At 40.2% G+C, this 17,438-nt stretch overlaps 1 long non-coding RNA gene across 1 annotated transcript in view; it reads right to left on the bottom strand.

The window, feature by feature from the left end:
• The window catches only part of LOC109137961 (uncharacterized), a 31,178-nt gene extending 26,215 nt beyond the window's left edge, over window positions 1-4,963 (bottom strand). Inside the window, exon 1 of the long non-coding RNA XR_003463476.1 lies at window positions 4,874-4,963. This is a non-coding gene — a long non-coding RNA (uncharacterized LOC109137961). The remainder of the gene's footprint in view (window positions 1-4,873) is intronic.
• Window positions 4,964-17,438: the final 12,475 nt, after the last annotated feature.

Below are 17,438 nucleotides of genomic sequence, written 5' to 3'. Positions count from 1 at the left end.
AGAGAGAGAGAGAGAGAGAGAGAGAGAGAAAGAGACAGAGAGAGAGAGAGGGAGAGAGCACATTATGATCTATTTGCTGGCGAACAGTTTCTAAACTTTGTCTGTCACATCTATTGTGTTTTTCTAGACTTAATAATTGCCTTTAATAGTTTTCACTTTCACTGGTTTCTTTTATATAAATTCACAGGAAAATGCTCAAAATAAGAGTGAGGATTTTCAAACGTGTTTTAAGAAACACAATTGGGAAAAAATACACGCCACATACATGTCTTGAGCACAATAGCGACATATAAAGAACAGATTAATCTGCTTGTGTTATCACTATCACTATCACAGCTCAGGCTGAAGAATGTCATCAAGACGTGAGGAAGCTATTCTGAGACAAACTAGATGTGTGATGTTTGTGTGTGTGTGTGCCTGGTGACACAGTTGCAGGAACTTGGAATACTCAATTATCACATTAGCACATTCAGGGTGAAGCCGAAAGACTACACACACACAAACACACACACACAAACACACACACACACACACACACACACACACACACACACACACACACACACACAGACGCCTGTGCACAAACACACACATTCACACACACACACTCATACACACACCACCCCCACATATCTCTGGAACTGCAGGCCCCCTGCTGAGAAGCTCAAACACACCAACTGAGGGTGGGGGGCTGGTGGTGATGTGGTGGTGGAGGAAGAGGGGAGGGCTGTTGGGTGGTGCAGAAGAGGCTGGTGAGTGACATTGAGACCAAGGTTAAACACGAACCATCCGTTCTGTTCTGCTATAGGCCGTGTTCAGTAGCAGCACTGTGTCACAGAACGCAGCCTCCTCATTAATTTCTATGAGACCACTGCTTGAGCGCAGCAGGGGCGATGCTGCTCAGGGCTCCAACAACATAGTTGATCTCAGTTCAACCTTTGCTGCTCAATATTACTAGCAACACAATTAAAATACAAGCATGTGTGCATTCGATGTAGATTACTATGTAGTGTGTAGCTTGTAGTATTTCACTATTCACCCTGCAAACAGGCAACTTCCCAGAGTCAGACGCTTCAGATCGTAGTAAGCGCAAACACAGTGCAGTACTGCTCAGGCTGGCAGTGCACTCAAAATAACATCAAATTTGGCACACGGGCAAAACGGCAGGCTTGTGGCTGACACAGTGTGCGAAGGCTGGTCAGACGAACCTGATGAAACTTTTGCACAGTCTTGTTCAACACCCTTCCATACTTTACCTGCAGTTGTTAATATTGTGCCACAGTGCCACCACTTTTACATGGCTGAATTATTCTTCTGTGTTGGTCCTGCCATAGCTGACATGCACGTCCTCAAAAATAACTAGTGCATAGCTTGTGGAGCTGTAGAAACTTGGAAACAGTGATCAGTCTGTTTGGGCTCTTTTGGGGCTTGCTCTCACATAATGCATGCACTGCATGATGATGCATAACACATCAGTCTGCTGCAGAAGTGGTAGGGCAGTGTATGAACTATGAATCTATTAGGTGTAAGAAACCACCACGTCAGACAGAAATATCATTTGACCACACACCCATTCAAGTAAAACCACCGATATGATTAACAAATACACGTCAACCAGGAGTCTACGGAAGTTATTATCGTAGGACTCAATATAAAACATGGAAAAGTATTAAAAACACCAGAAGTGCAGACCAAGATATTTTCTGCACCTTTTAGATTAAACACTGATTTATCATTACTATTTGAATTCTTGTTTCCAGGGTCTGTGTTCTGATGTTAAAGAGAGGTTTGGTTTCTGTTACTACTGCTACTGAAATATTAAAATTACAGCAATCAGCACAGGTTTTGTTATTCACACAAAGTACAACAGACAAAAATAGCACAGGGATTCAGTGCTAGAAACACAAGATTAGGATGTTTTAACTGCTGTACAGAAATAATTAAAATCTGCTTCCTCAGCTCCTAAAACAATCAGTGAAATGGACAAATTAAATATACAGTATAATCTCCACCCAAAGGTCATTATTTATTATCAGCGTCAGTCTGGAAAATGTTTTTATTTAAAAATAGTTTTGTTTCCTGTCATTTTCCCACAGGACAGGGGGACTGAGAGACACATGAGAATCCAAAAATATCCCAGACAATACGTTGTGTAACTACTGCAGCCAGCTGCTTTAGAAAAGTTGCATGGCGGAGCTGGTATCTTGCAACATGAGGGCCTTGCATTTCCGTTAGTTACCCACATACTGACAGAAGAGAAAAGCCAGAAAAAACAGACAAGTTAATGTTATTAATTCCTTTTGTTCCTCTGGAAACACTGAGGAAAAGGTGAGGGGGAACAACATTGAACATTATTCTGGGCAGATAGCAACACCTGGAAAAGGCCGCTCTAGGTATCTCACTAACAACAACTAGTTGAGACAAAGCAACTTGCAGTATGTATTATTCTGTTTCTTTTGTGTCAAAACAGTGCTTCATTAGCAATTTGTGAGAAAAACTTATCTTCATTTAAAAGCCCGTAAAGATTTCAGACTGTACCACAAAAAGTAGAGGTTTAAATTCACAGCTTACAAAATGTCGACAGCTTATCCTCCTCAGCTCTACAGCTGTAAGAGGCATATAGTCTTGGTTTAGTGATGGTGAATTATTGCTCGCTGTCAGCTTGGCTCGCTGTCAGCTGATATGCCGTAAAAGGTGTGTCTATTTAAAGTCTAGTGGTTGGCCGTTCAAAGAGACCTGTACTAACTTGAAAAAAAAAAAAAGGATCGTGTGTGTGCTGTGGCTTTAGTGTGTCTCAGCTGAGGTGTTGGTATGATACTTTGACTCCGCTGGTATGTTGTATGGAAAGAGGGAGAGGGAGACGAGGAAGTAACTGTGATGGGCACACACAGACAAACCCCATGAGCAGACAGAAAGGCATGCTGAGAGGGTAATGAGCACTCTGGACTGTGAGATATGATCGAGGAGCGAGAACTTCACAGTGTATCTGGGCCTTATCGGACAAGTTATGTGACCACTGTAACACTGTCATACTTTAATTGCTTCACAGATTGTAATATGTCATTTTCTACATGTGTGTTTGCACAAACTGTAACTAATCCCGGTGGATAAATTTATCCTCTGCATTTTTTGGCCTAGGAAACTGCAAAATATTTCCAAGGGAATACATTTTAGAGAATAAAATTAAAATATAGAGATTAGTTTCTGTGTGCTTTGCTTCAGACTAATGCCTGTGTGTTGGAGCTGCAACGATCATTCACTTGATCAATTAGCTGTCAACTGTTAAATTAATCACAGACTTATTTTAATATTCAATAAATTAAATTAAGTCATTAAAAAACTATTTTCTGATTTCAGCTTCTGAAATGTAAATCTATGTTCTCTCTTCAAGTCCTTTATAATAGTAAACTCAATATATTTGGGTTGTGGACAAAACAAGACATTTGTAGACATCACCTTGAGTTTTGGGAAACAGCGATCAAATTCACAGTTTTCGTGATAATGAGATGCTAGAAAATGATCTGTACATGCACATGAATGTGCTGCTGAATGCAGTGCATTCACTTTTACCCAAAAATCCCCCTTGAAATAAGTTTACTATTATTTTTTTTCTTTTGACACTGCTAAATTTCCGAAATTACCAAGCTTACCAGACATAAATTTACCAAATCCTTTGCATCCTTACACAACCTACAATATTGTTCATTTTGTTGTTGTTTGACGTGTAATTGGCCTGAAACAAGTCAATCCACAAAAAATTGATAACAGTCAGTTCTTAAAGTTTACACAATTATAAAATTAGTACTTAAAGTAAGGGTAAAAGCTTGTTCTCCTCATTTTGGTAAAATGTGGGAAACAAATAGAAAAATCAAAGAGAGAGAAAGGTGGAGGAGTGCAGCTCCGATAGTCTCCTCAGTTACCAGGAAAAATTGACTTACCTATTCCACACACATATCTTTGTATTGTTTGTGTCCAAGGAAGTTAACTAGTGACTGACAGCAAAACCTGCACTGATCTCAGCATTTTCAAGATACTGCACGTTCCAAATAGAAGTGTAGATTTTCTTTAAAAAATGGCACCAACGTAAAAAAAAAAGTTCTCATCTGTCACACTTCCTCCTAAAAACTGTCCACTTGAACAAGTTATTTAATCTGCAAGTAAATACTCTCTACACAAAAGGGTGAAATGCTTGCTGAAATACACTTTTATCATGGGAAACATTTCAACCACAGATGTAACAAGTAACGTTAATGACGGCTACATTGCTGTTCAAGTCCCCGTGTCTTTGCTATTGTTCACGCTGGCACAAAAGTGTAGCTTACTGCGACAAGCCCTCATTAACATCATTACCTACACCTGTCATTTTCCTGCCCGCGTTAACGAGATGTTGTCTGTTCAATTAGCTATAACTGTGAGCTGTTATTAAAACATTTAGATTGCCTTAAATGATAGCTAGTGTGTTGGACAAAAAAAAAAGACAATTACCTGGCACATGATGAATTCACACAATGGTGGCAGAATGGGAAGAAATTCAGAAATATAGCGTAAATTAGCTTTTTTCCGTATGAGTCGTGTTAAATACTGAGCACTAAGCAGTTCACTAACAAGTGAAAACAGACATATGTAGCTATTTTTATATTATCAGTTAGCTATTTGTTTTTATTATTGCGTTAATAATGGATTTAAAAATCTACCCACTTGAAATTCTCCATATGTGTGACTCAAATTTATAACTAGGGGGCTAACAGGAACGGCTGTGTGTAATTACTGCATGATAATAGATGGCATACACTTACCTAGCTAGAGCTAGCTAACACACAATGGCACAATTATTTATCAGTTTAAAATGAAGTAAAGAGAGAAAATAACTTACCAATTCATATTTATGTTTTTTTTAGTTGCTTCAGCTATTTTTTAAATGCTCCATTCAGCAATACTTTCTAAAGGGACTGCATTGACTCCCTGTGTGAGAAATGGAAGCTAGTTGTAGATTTATTACAGGTCTCACTGTCCTTTCAACATAAAAGCATTGGTGTAGCAGCCACTGGTGAATTAATACACTCTTCTTTGTAACATCACAAACTGAGCTGTAAAACCTGACAAAGCTTTAAGACCTGTATCAGTAAATCATTGTTTCAGCATTCATGTCATGCAAAATAAACAGGTTTATTGTGAAAGTTGAGCATTCTAAAGACGGGAGGAGGACCACACCAGAGCTAAATACAGGTAAATACCAGACTCACATTCATCTTGTTATTTTGTTGCTATAGTTATTTCCAATAATCATCTATATAATTCAAATGCAGCACTTTGGCATATTAGTACAAGTCAATATACTGTGTACAGACTTGTACAGGATATAAGCAGGTACTAGTTTTGTATATATTCAGTAGAGTATGGTCCCAGGTTTATTTATATTTTTGGTTTTGTATTTTCTTATCACCTTCTTGATAGTTTCCTTATGTTGTTTGTTTTGTGATTCATGCATAACATGGCTGCTGTAATACTGGGATTAATAAAGGACTTAGTATTTTATCCTGTTTATCTTACTGGATGCATAGGAAGTTGGTTCTAAACATACTAACCACAAAGATTTGATTAACCAACAGTATGTCAAAACCCTGGAGTAGAGGTTAAAACTGACTAAAGATTCTGTAACTATGGATTTTCTTTTCTTTCTTTTCTCTGTCCTCTCTCCTTGTGCCTTCTTGGCTTAGAGCATGCTACAGACGTGTCTCATCTGTAAACTTTATTGCCACTTGTAAAGTTTGTTATGATATTTTTATATATTGATCGATTTTAATAGACTTTCAGTTTCTTGTTTATGAGTGTAATGTTTTTCCTGTCCACTTGTCTAATTGCTGATAAATCACAGCTGCAGAAACGGAGGGGAGATTTAATTGGATGGTTGTTCACAGGGGCTGAATGTTGCCTTTAAGCTGTGATGCCTCTCCATGCGTATCCACATTTATTTATTTGTGTTTGCGGGAGGATTTTATGCTCTATAGTAGCCTATGTTAGAAAATCACAGAAGCAGAGAGAACAAGAGTTAAAGACAGCATGAGAAATTCTGAGAGCGAAATAAAATGAGAGAAACAACACAACAGGAGAGGAGAGATGTTGTTACACAATAGATGTGTGTTTTACAGAAGACATTTTACAGGAAAAGCACAGGTGTAAAAAAATAAAATGAATGCTTTCATTAATACAGTACATATATGTCCATGCATGTTCATACAGACGCACACACATTTCCTCACACTTCATCCCCAGTTATTCCCTAAACAGAAATGCAATGTATGGTCTGAAGGCATGAGAAAAATGAACAAGCAAGTGTGAAATTAATGTTGACAACACTTATTTCTTCTGAATGATATGTGATTTCTCACCCACACTGAGATTAATTGTCGTTTTCTGGTAAATAAAGAGCTTCTTGTGAATATACAATGCTTAACTGATGTACAGCAGTTTTGATCACATCACAATTAAAAGGTACATTTATGGTACAACTGACCAATACAATTCTGTTTAATGTTTTATTTATTTCCTGAGACGCATTATGAAGCCGCCAGTCACCTATTTTAATTAATGAAGTCTGTTGTCACTTATTCTTTTGTGCTTAATGTCTTATAAAAGGTACATTTAAACAATTATCTGACAAAAATCAGTGTGATTGGGGTGTTGTTTAGCTCAGTTGGTAGAGCATCCATCCTATGTATAAAGGCTCAGTCCTTGCCGCAGCAGCCCAGGGTTCGAATCCAACTTGTTGCCCTTTGCTGCATGTCATTCCCCCGTCTCTCTGTCCCCACATTCCTGTCACTCTTCAGCTGTCTCTATACAATAAAGTTTCAAAAGACCAAAAAAATATCTTTAAAAAAAAATAAAAAATCAGTGTGATCTATGTGCTAACACAGCTAATCGTTACCCATCTTTTGATCAAAACATCTACAGTAGGATTGTTTTAACTGGTTCACAACATGTCCTCTGTTATCAGAGTATTGCTACATCCACAGGTGCCACAGTGCCACAATGGTTAAACCATCGCAAAACCACCCTGCACCTTCATCTCGGCTGTGGCTCAGGAAGTAGAGCGGGTCGTCCACTAATCAAGGCGGTTTGATCGAGGGACACTGAATCCCAAATTGCTCCCGAAGGCTGTGCCATTGGTGTGTGAATGTGTATGAATGGTTAGCTCCTAAAAACTGATGAGCAGTTGGCACCTTGCATGGCGGCTAATGCCATCAATGTAGGAATGGGTGAATGAGATGTGATGTATTGTATGTAGTGTAAAAGCCTAGAAAGGCACTATATAAGTACAGTCCATATACCATCACTATAAAAATTATACACTTCAGTTTTTAAAAAAATTCTCGATTTCTGATTCTGGTCTGTACACTCAAAAGATTCTTAAAGGATATTCTTCTTCTATTCTCTTAAAGAAATATGTTATTTTTATTGATTTATTACAATAGTGTCTCAAACTTTAGTTGCCAACAGAACTGACAATCTAGCAACATGTTGGTCAAGTTAGGATCAGTGCCTACACAATTACTGCTGTATGTGTGGCCATTTCAAAGATTGCGTGTCTCTTATTAGCTTGTTTTTCTCTCAGCAACCTCATTCAGCCTTCACTCAGTCTATCCTGGCTCACGTCCATCTTGCATTCAGTCTCCTCACCTAACAGCTGATGCAGTTATCTCTCCACAGATTCCTCTGGCCAACTGAGACTATCGCAGGGACACCTGAGTGTATTTGAGAGTGTCAGGTGTGGCAGTGCCAGCCTACCCAAGCTTGTTTCGTAGATTCGGACTTAATCCGAGGGGGAGAAAACGTGCCTGTTTGTGTGTGTGGTGAAGCGCGTGTAAAAAGGTAACCTTTAGTCTTGGCATTGCACGGCGTGGGAAACAGCAGAGCAGGGTCAGGTGTGCTACTTCCTGCCTAGCTACCTAACCTGGCTGGGAATGTGTGTGCATATGTGCGTGGGTCAGCTGTGGTAGCTGACCTGAGAATTTGGGGATTAGCTTGGATTTATCTGGAACACTTACTGTTTACAGCGTGGGGTTGACAGATGATGACAAAATGGCAGGTCAGACCATCTCAGTCAGTCGATGGCAGATGATAATAACCACATTCTGTGCATCTCTTTAGGTGTGCGGCTGCTTGAAGCTCACCAGATGACTCACGTTTCCAGTGGCGGCAGACTACAAGACTGCTGCGTGACGCTGTATGTGGGCCCACCAGAGTTTGTTCCACAACACAGTGACTGAACAGTGTGGCCCGCAGTTATTCTGTGTACGTGTTCATGTGTGTGCCTGTAAGATAACAGTCTTTTTGTTTCTCTTTCTGTTAAGCTGCCCAGTTTTCAACCTGCAGCTCTGTTGCTTTATCTCTTTATCTCTCCCTTTATTTCTCTTTCTCTCTGACACACACGCACAAATCATTTTCTAAATCTCACTCATGCTGTCCTCTTTGCAAAACAAACTGCACTGAGTAACTTGTTCTGAGCTGAACAACAACATAACAAAAAAGGAACACCAGAAAATGTATATTGCCACTTTTAGTCTATATGTTGAGTGGAGATTCATGACCTGGTAAGAGACAGAATGATGATTTAGCCTACTAATGTGTGTATTTGTCAGCGTGTGTGTGTGTGTGTGTGTGTGTGTGTGTGTGTGTGTGTGTGTGTGTGTGTGTGTGTACTAAATCCTTGATAATCTGACTGTACTCTCTCATTGCACTGTTGGCTGCACATCTGGACTGACAGAGAAACCTAAGGGACAATCCACCCTTGGTTTTTCATTGTTTTTCATTACTGCAGCACAAATGAGTGTAAAACAAAATCAAATCAGGCCATTGCACACCATGCAATATGATGTTGTAATCATCCACAGCACAGTGCACAGTGACTACTTTTTTGTGCCACAGTGCATTGCTATGCACTACAGTCTTGTCTCATTAGCAGTTGGATGGAGCATCCACAGCTGAGTTACAATAGCAGACTTGACTGAGCTTGTTCAGTATTTCTTTGAATAACCTAAAGACACTTATCCAGAGCACAAATACTGTAGATAATATCTACAAATGCCCTGGTACTTATGAATGAATCAGTGAATCTGTGGATGTAAAACATTCAGATCTTTTAAAAGATCAATTTTATCTCATTTTCACATTTAATCCTCATAAATAGCAATAAAATTGCAAATTTAAACGCTCAGTGTTTGCACTGCAGTTGGTATTTGAAAAACTTTAAAACTTTAACCAGGCTTATCCATTTCCTTAACCGGGTTTGTACTGCTGTCTTAGACAATGTGCTTTTCTAGGTTTTTTTGATGAAACATTTCCCGCTCTCTCTGTCACTTATAAACCAATTACTAAAGCTGAATATGTTCAACATTGAACCTGCTCCATCTGAGATCTTTTATGTTAACTTTGTGTCAGAAAAAATCCATCAGATAAGCCGCTAAACTCACCAAGAGGACAATATGATGTCTGTGTTACCCCTGTCTGGAGTTCTCTCCCACAGACACAGGTGCAAACTGAGAACTAGTGTTTGTGTGTAGCTGTGTGTGCGTGTGTGTGCGGGGGGGGTGGGGGGCTGCTATGGGAGAGAGTGGCACAGGTGGCACGGAGCCCTGGCAGTGCCGAGGGCATCGGATCGGCATGTGGCGCACAGCCAACCACACACAACATATGCCAAGGGGGTGGAGAGAGAGCGAGACAGAGAGACACAGAGAGAGTGAGGAATAAGTGTTTTTCTAACTACCACATGGGTCCACAGGTCTCCTGTCTTGCACCATATGCTGTCAGCATGTCTGTCTACCTGTCTGTCTGTCTCCCTGTCTGTCTGCCAACAGAACAAAGTGCTGTCAATGGTCAAACTGTCAGTGCCAAGATGATGGGCGTGTGATGCGACTGGGGCATCCTCTGCTTTAGCCCTGAACATCCATCACACACACAAACACACACAGGCCCACACCCGAGCGTACACACAAATGCCCACATGAGCACAGTGCCAGCTTGTGTCATTATCATATTCATCAATTATGTAAACAGTTATGTGAACAGAGGAGTAACACACACACACACACACACACACTCAAGTACACACACACAGATTCCCCAAAACACATGCATTTTAATGAACTGCCGTGGGGCAAGACATGACCTCCGCATTGCCTCCACACATACACAAATACACACACAGACACACAAACACACACAGGTGTTTGACAGTGCATAGCTGAGGGGAGAAAGTGCGCGTTTGTGTTTGGATACAGACAAGGTGTGCACAAGTGTGTGTGTGTAGTGCATCTCTAAGTGTTTTTATGGAATATTTATGGCAGAAAATATCAAGAGATTTATTGTAAAATGAAAGTTAGAAAGTTCTTTCATATGAGAACGCCTGATGCATTTGTTAAATATCTGTTAGGTAATGAAATATGTTGTGCAGTCATGTATATGCTAATGTGTGAATGTGCTCTACTGCTTGTTTCTCTGATGATTCACTATTCTTTCAAATATTTGACATAAAGCATAGAAACAGGTAAAATTACATTCTGCCCATACACTGTGTCTGTATAAAAACAGAAGGATCATATGAAGCCTAAAAATTTGACAATGATGCACCTTGGGTAAAAAAAAAAACAAGAGCTAAGTTGAACTATTGAGAAGTTTGTATTATTTGGCATGTGTCTGGTAGAGGTAGAAAAGTGCAATGCCAGTGAAAAGTTGCTGTCAGTTTTGAACTGGACCTGTGTAACCGCTATAGTACAACTAGTGACATCTGATCTTGGATCAGTCGGCTGTTGGTCCTGACAAAATTTCAAGCTCTAACTTTGACCAGTGAAATTCCAACAGTAACATAACAATGCATCCTGCAGCTAGAGAAATACCTACAGTTGTACCACATTGTATGTGGCTATACTTGACCCTTATGACCCTGGAATGAAGGCAAAGTCCTGAGTATGCACTGTACAATGTGAAAAGCATGAAGCAACACACTGTAAGCTCTTTGTCAGTCTTAAAGTGTACTTTTCTGGAGAAGCTTGTGCAGAAGGCCACTGCCAGGAGAATATGAAACAAATTGCTGAGCATGCATATTTCATTTGTTTGTCAGGTCTGGTTTGGAGTGGGTGGAGTAGCAAGAGTGGATTTGTCAGTTTCATTAGCACACACACACGTATGCACAGACACACTCAAACACACCTGGCTGACAGCTCTGTTGTGAAGGGTGTGCAGGTGAATGCACAGGAGGCAGCGAGAGACAGAGAGAGCGAGCAGAGGGGAGAGAGAACGCTGGATGGAGAGACAGAAAACCAAGAAAGACAAAGACGGTGAGTCTGTGAGACTTGACAGTAAGAGCTGAGATTAATTCACAATGTCATGACGACCTCAGTGGAGACAGATCATACAGGTGAATGATGAATAATGATGATGAATACACTTAGGACCACAATTCATTCATACAGGCAACATTTTGCTCAAGAAGATAGCCATAAAAACATACTGTACTGCAAACACACCTACTGTAAACACCTTAAAGGCACAATATGAATGCTTAATCAGAATAGCACCCTCTATAAATGTTGATATAGATATATTATAAATCTAAAGTGCAAAAAATCTAAAGGAAATCTGCTTCTAATTTCTGTTTAAACAAAAAAAATTATTTAATGTGACAATCTGTGTCAATTGATGATCAGTCTGCAGTGTTTTCACTCAGTCATGGCTGACAATGGAAAACCAAAAACAAGTGAGTCCTGGTGGCCAGCTGCAGTACTACAACTACAAACACCCCTACAGCCCCAAAAGTATGTTACCCACTTTAAAAGAGAGGTTTGTTTTTTTCAAAAGCTTTCCAACCTAGAAAAGCTATTTTTATGTGCATGACTTCATCCCAATTAAAAACCAATGGGCTGAACTGAGTCGAGTGGTCTGGGCTGGGGAGATGGATGCAATGCAATGGAAAAGAAGGAAGCAAACATGAAAGCAGTGCCATTTTGTTGTCCAGTATTAATTCTTAATAGTTTTATGGTACAACCAAGCAGTGGCTCTACTCTGAGCTCCCTCTGGATGTCCAAGCTCTTTACCATATCTCTGAGTCCGGCCATCCGGCGGAGAAAGTTTGAAGTTCATTTTGGCTGCTTGTATCCACAATCTCGTTCTTTCAGTCATTACCTAAAGCTCATGACCATAGGTGAGGGTTGGAATGTGGATGGTTCAGCTGATCCATCTCACGCTCCGTTTTCCCATCACTTGTGAAAAACACCCTGAGATACCCAAACTTCTTCGCTTGGGGCAGCAACTTGCTCCCAGAGCGAGCGTTCCACAGTTTTCCAGCAAAGAACCATGGCCTTTAGAGTTGGAGTTGTTGACTTTCATCCCAGCCTCGTCACACTCAGCTGCAAATCACTCCAGTGAGTGCTGAAGGTCTGATGAAGCCAAGAGAACCATAGCATCTACAAAAAGCAAACCAGACACCCTCCTCATTCCAGCTGCACCTTGAGATCCAGTCCATGAATACCACAAACAGAATCAGAGCAGCCTACTTTTATTCTTTTATTGCTCTTTTATTGCTCTAACATGGAGGAAGACCTAAAAAATTGAATATATCCAATTTACTATTAATGTGGTCTAAACATATTCAGGAAAAAACACTGGAAAACTAAGCTATCTGTGCCTCTTGTTTTGTTTTCTGTTCATCCCTCTTTGTGTGTATCTGTAGGTTCAGCAATTAATAAATAAACAAATAAATAAATAATAGAATCTGAGCACTGACATATTTATCAGGCTCATAGTTCAAGAGGCCGTTCTTCAAAGCACCCGGCACACATCCTCTTCTGTCCATCTATGCACTGAATTCTGTGGGGTTCAGTAAACGATGCCAACTAAATGAGTGGCAGACTCAAAAGGGGCGCCAACTTAAGAGCAACAATTTCCACAGGCAGTAAGTCAAGGCTATGACACCCAGACAACATTTGGAGCCAAAGCAGACGGGCAATTTAGCCAACGATTATGACCAACAGTATTTTTCCATGATACTTTGCTCCCTTACAGCCCACTGTGTTATAGACATTGATTTTGTCTGAGTTGCCAATCCCATTCTTGCTGAGGGCAATACTGCCTAGCTATATTCCCTTGAATAGTTTTGATGGCGTCAAAGCAGAAAACAAAAACACAGATAGGTAAATAAATAAATAAAACCCCAAAACAAAAAAAACAAAAAACCCCAACAACAACAGAAAAAATATTTATTTAGCAGTCTCCCAGTTCAATGTTTCTTTTTTTCAGACTGACGGTCATTAAATTGTGCTTTCAGCTGGCAGTGGCGTCTAATATCCATTATTGTTTTGGCATTTACAATCACTGAGTCTCCTGTGCTATTGTACTACTCAAGTCCATGTCGGTAAGCAATAGTATGGAAAGTAAAGCTAGAAAATGTAACAACAAGTAGACCGCATGTCTAAAAAGTGACAGACCGAGGAAGAGACAAAGAGAGAGACGTGCTCTGTGAATAGAAGCATGCAGGGAACATAGCTTTTAGTGGCCACTCCTGTTTGCTGACTAATGAATGAATAATTGAGTGCAGTCGGCCCTGCGTCTCCCTGATTAGAGCCAGACTGGGCCACTGAAAAGACAGAAAGACAAGAATCAGGTCTTTCTTTCTTTCTGTTTTATCTTTATCTCTGCTCTCCTCTCCACTGCACAGATACTTATCACATCAGATAAAAAAATTACAATACATACACACTTACACAAATAGACACAATTCCTTACACAGTGCTACTGATTGCTGAAACAATATGTTGTCCAATCAGACAGTACTAGCTGCATAATAAGCCCAGAGGACAGTGACAATGACATTAGGGAAACAGAGCGCTGTGAGAAAGAGCTGAACAGAAGAGCAGGACTCATGGGTTTTGTTTCAGAAATTAAGTTTGAGCTGCAAAATCCTGTCTTGTTGGATCAGCAGACTACATCCTCAGAGGTTGAAGTGTCCCCGAAGAAAACATGATGAAATGTTTTTCAAAGTATGGAGCTGAACCTGGAGTTGGAACATGGAGAAATTAGCTGTCAGCTGAGTTCTTCCATCGAAATCTGTCAAGTCTCTGCTGTGAAGGACGAGCTCAATACGGCAGGCGAGTGCTGTCGGTTTAAAATAGTAAAACGCACTGAAATGCGATAATTAATTGTGTATACAGAAGCATACTCTCACCCTTATAATTACATGTGCATTACGTCACTTCAGCATTTAGTATTTAGATAAGCAGTTTGACAGTCATGTAGTACATAATCATACATGCCAAACACATGCATAGTTACAGTTTCTGTATCTCAATATTTGCTTAACACTATTAATAATGCAGATTTCTTTTTTTAAGTAGTAAAATATATGTAGTAAAGAGGCATGGGGGTGGCACATATCTTCAGAGGTCAGGTCATGGGTCTGTGGAGGAAAGTAAAATTTGAATATAATTTCATATTCAAAAGGAAATAAAATCCATACAAGTAACAGTTGCTTGCAGGAAAAACAGTCCAGCAAAAAACTTGGCAGTTCCCATAAAATGAAGAGGAGGTGTGCAAAATAGGAATTGAGAAAATGAGACTAAAGTTTATGATATTGTCATATGTGCTGCAGCTTGACTGACTAATATCTCATGGTTAGCTGAGGGAGCTCTGAAAACATCAGCCCAAGAGTGGAGCATGAGTGTTGACCTTGGGGCACAGCTGCAGCTCCACAGGAAAAAACCAAATACATCTATTTTCCCTGACATTGTCGTATGGTCCAACTCTTCCAAGACTGTCATCCACATTGTGCTCATTGTTTCATGGCAGTAGGGAGTTGAGGCTGCCCATAAGTGGATGAAAGATAAAGTATTCCGGCCTGACTGCTGAATGCAGAAAGGCGGGCTGGTGGACCACCATCTACCCTGTGGAGGTGGGGTGCTGGAGGTTTGTAAGTGAATCAACTTCATGACTATACTGCGACATGATTGTAACAGGGTGCTCAAAGAAACGGCAATAAGAGTCAGGGTACTGGCTAACCTGAAGTCCAGCTGCAGGAAATGGAAGGGAGACATCTTTACAACTGGTTCCGCCATTAGGAGTCTTACCGGGTTAAAGACACGAAATGTAGATGATTGGTGGTCACCCAGCCGATGACATTGCAGCTGATGCAAGAGCACTATTGGAGGTGTGGTTGGCAGCAATGTCCATCTGTATTTCCAGTAAAATGAAACAACACACCCACATCAGTGCAGCCACTTGCACTTTTCTAACATCCCTGAGCACCCTTTTTTACTAAAATGAGGATAAGCCTCATGTCAGTAATGATGAAGGCATTGATATTAACAGCTGCTGAATAATTCACACAGTTTGTGTCTGTGGCTGCATCTGAATCAAGTTTCAACTTTCTGCATGGCGTTATTTTCTAACTCACTGCTGCTCTCTGGCAGTGCTGCCACTGTGGACAGGGGGGGAAACGGCTTTATCCACAACATTCATGTGTGAATAGAGTTAAAATGAAATTGTTACGTAGGGGAGACTTGAGTGTGAACCACAAACCTTACACCGATATTTGAAGTAAGCAATGTTCCATTTTCCATGTGTGAAAAAGGCTTCAGTGTCTTTTACATGCTCACAATTCTTCAGCATTTGTCTCCTGTGGTCTATGAAAATGGAGAAAAGTGGAAGGAAACACACACATACACTGACACACACAAAACTCTGATACTGCAGTGCCTGCAGCCACAGTGCAGTAAGAGTGGAGGTGTGTGTGTGTGTGTTTGTTTGTGTGTGTGTGTTAGCGGGACCAGTGCCAGTCCTGGCATGGCTGGATGCCTGTCTGTGAGCCTCCTGAGAGGGGACCAGGGGCGCAACAAATTGGCACACTACACTCCTTAGTCCCACCTGCATGTGTTTGTGTGTTTATGTTTGTGTGGAGGCTAATATGTGTGTGTGTGTGTGTGTGTGTGTGTGTGTGTGTGTGTGTGTGTGTGTGTGTGTGTGTGTGTGCGCGCACATGTGCATACTTTGTATGTTTTTCTGGAACCCTCTGGCTGAGAGTAGCATCAGCTGCAGATGCCCTCTCTCCTTCCTCCTTTTTCCTCCTTCTCTTCTCCTCATTTTCTTTCTCTTTTTTTTCGTAATATTAAAAGAATAAAATGGATGTTTCATCCAAGCAACCCAAACAGCATTTTAAAGGATAATGCTGACAGCGTTCTATATCTTGTCAACAACTTCCATTAAAACACAAAGTGTTAGTGTCAATACTTTCTGACTTCCACAGTCTCTTTGTGGCTCTCTGCCCAAAGTCCATTTCTTCCCACTGAAGATACAAATATTTAAAAATAAGTCTTTCACTTTAAAAAAAAAAAATGTAACAGCTTTGTAAAACAGCACTGCAGTTTTTGGCAAATGTTACTCAACTGGGAGTACATTTGTTGGGGACTATTTTCAGCTGTGGATGCTGTGAGTATTTGTGGCAGTAGGATGCTGTATGTGGGATTGACACAAAATAAACTATAGTTTTACATACATTATAATGAAGGGACATTAATGTGTTTTTGGATAACAATGGAGCATTATAGTGCAAAGAAATAAGATATATCAGGATTTGACAACACAGACACTACTTGTTAGTAGGACACATTCACTGTATCATTATCCCTTTAAGCCCATTTTTGCAAACAAAATATTTTCACATTTATTATTAACATCTTGTATTTTTTAGACTGTGTAAAGGCAATTCTGAGATTTTTCTCAAAATACATTAAATATGTTGAAAAATAGTTGCTGAAATAATGTGAAAAGACTTTGAATGATATATTACTGAACTGTGGAGGTTAAAACAGTTTTTCACCAGTTTTCAGTGCAGGAATTTTTGGGCGGTCCTAAAGGGTGGCTCGATGACACACTGAGGCCACCCTGAGCATACCCCTGCACCTCTATCAGAGATGAACTCATCTTGCTCAGAGTGTTCCAAAATTAGTCATGTCATTTGAACTGAACTGAACTCATCTGACATGTGTCAGTCACTTCAAAATTGCCGCTTGACTGATGTAATGTAATGTAATAAGAAATGTCCCTTTAGCCTTAAACAACAGCTTTGTTGGGAATCTCGTTGACATGTGCTGGTTGGTTAATAATTCAAAGTGCCAGGCAAGATACTGTAAATTTCTGTACTTGCAAACAAACAACTGACAGCTAGGAACGTAACATTTGTGGTGGTACATGGAGTATAGTGCAAGTGGTTTGTAAATAAAGCCCTCTATTTTCTCAATGGCACAATGGGTGTGCACATAGCAGTAACATGTGTGTCAGTAGTAAATGCTGCATCGCGAGCAGACAAATTGCTGAAACAGTTTTTTGTTTTTTTTACTACAATTGTGGTCAACCTCCCCATTCACACAGGACCCTTAAATGGCAAAGTGCTATCA

Source organism: Larimichthys crocea, chromosome XIII (assembly GCF_000972845.2).
Source record: "Larimichthys crocea isolate SSNF chromosome XIII, L_crocea_2.0, whole genome shotgun sequence".
NCBI lineage: Eukaryota > Metazoa > Chordata > Actinopteri > Sciaenidae > Larimichthys > Larimichthys crocea.
The sequence above is the reverse complement of the archived record's forward strand: the minus strand, read 5'-3'. Positions and strand labels throughout refer to the sequence as shown.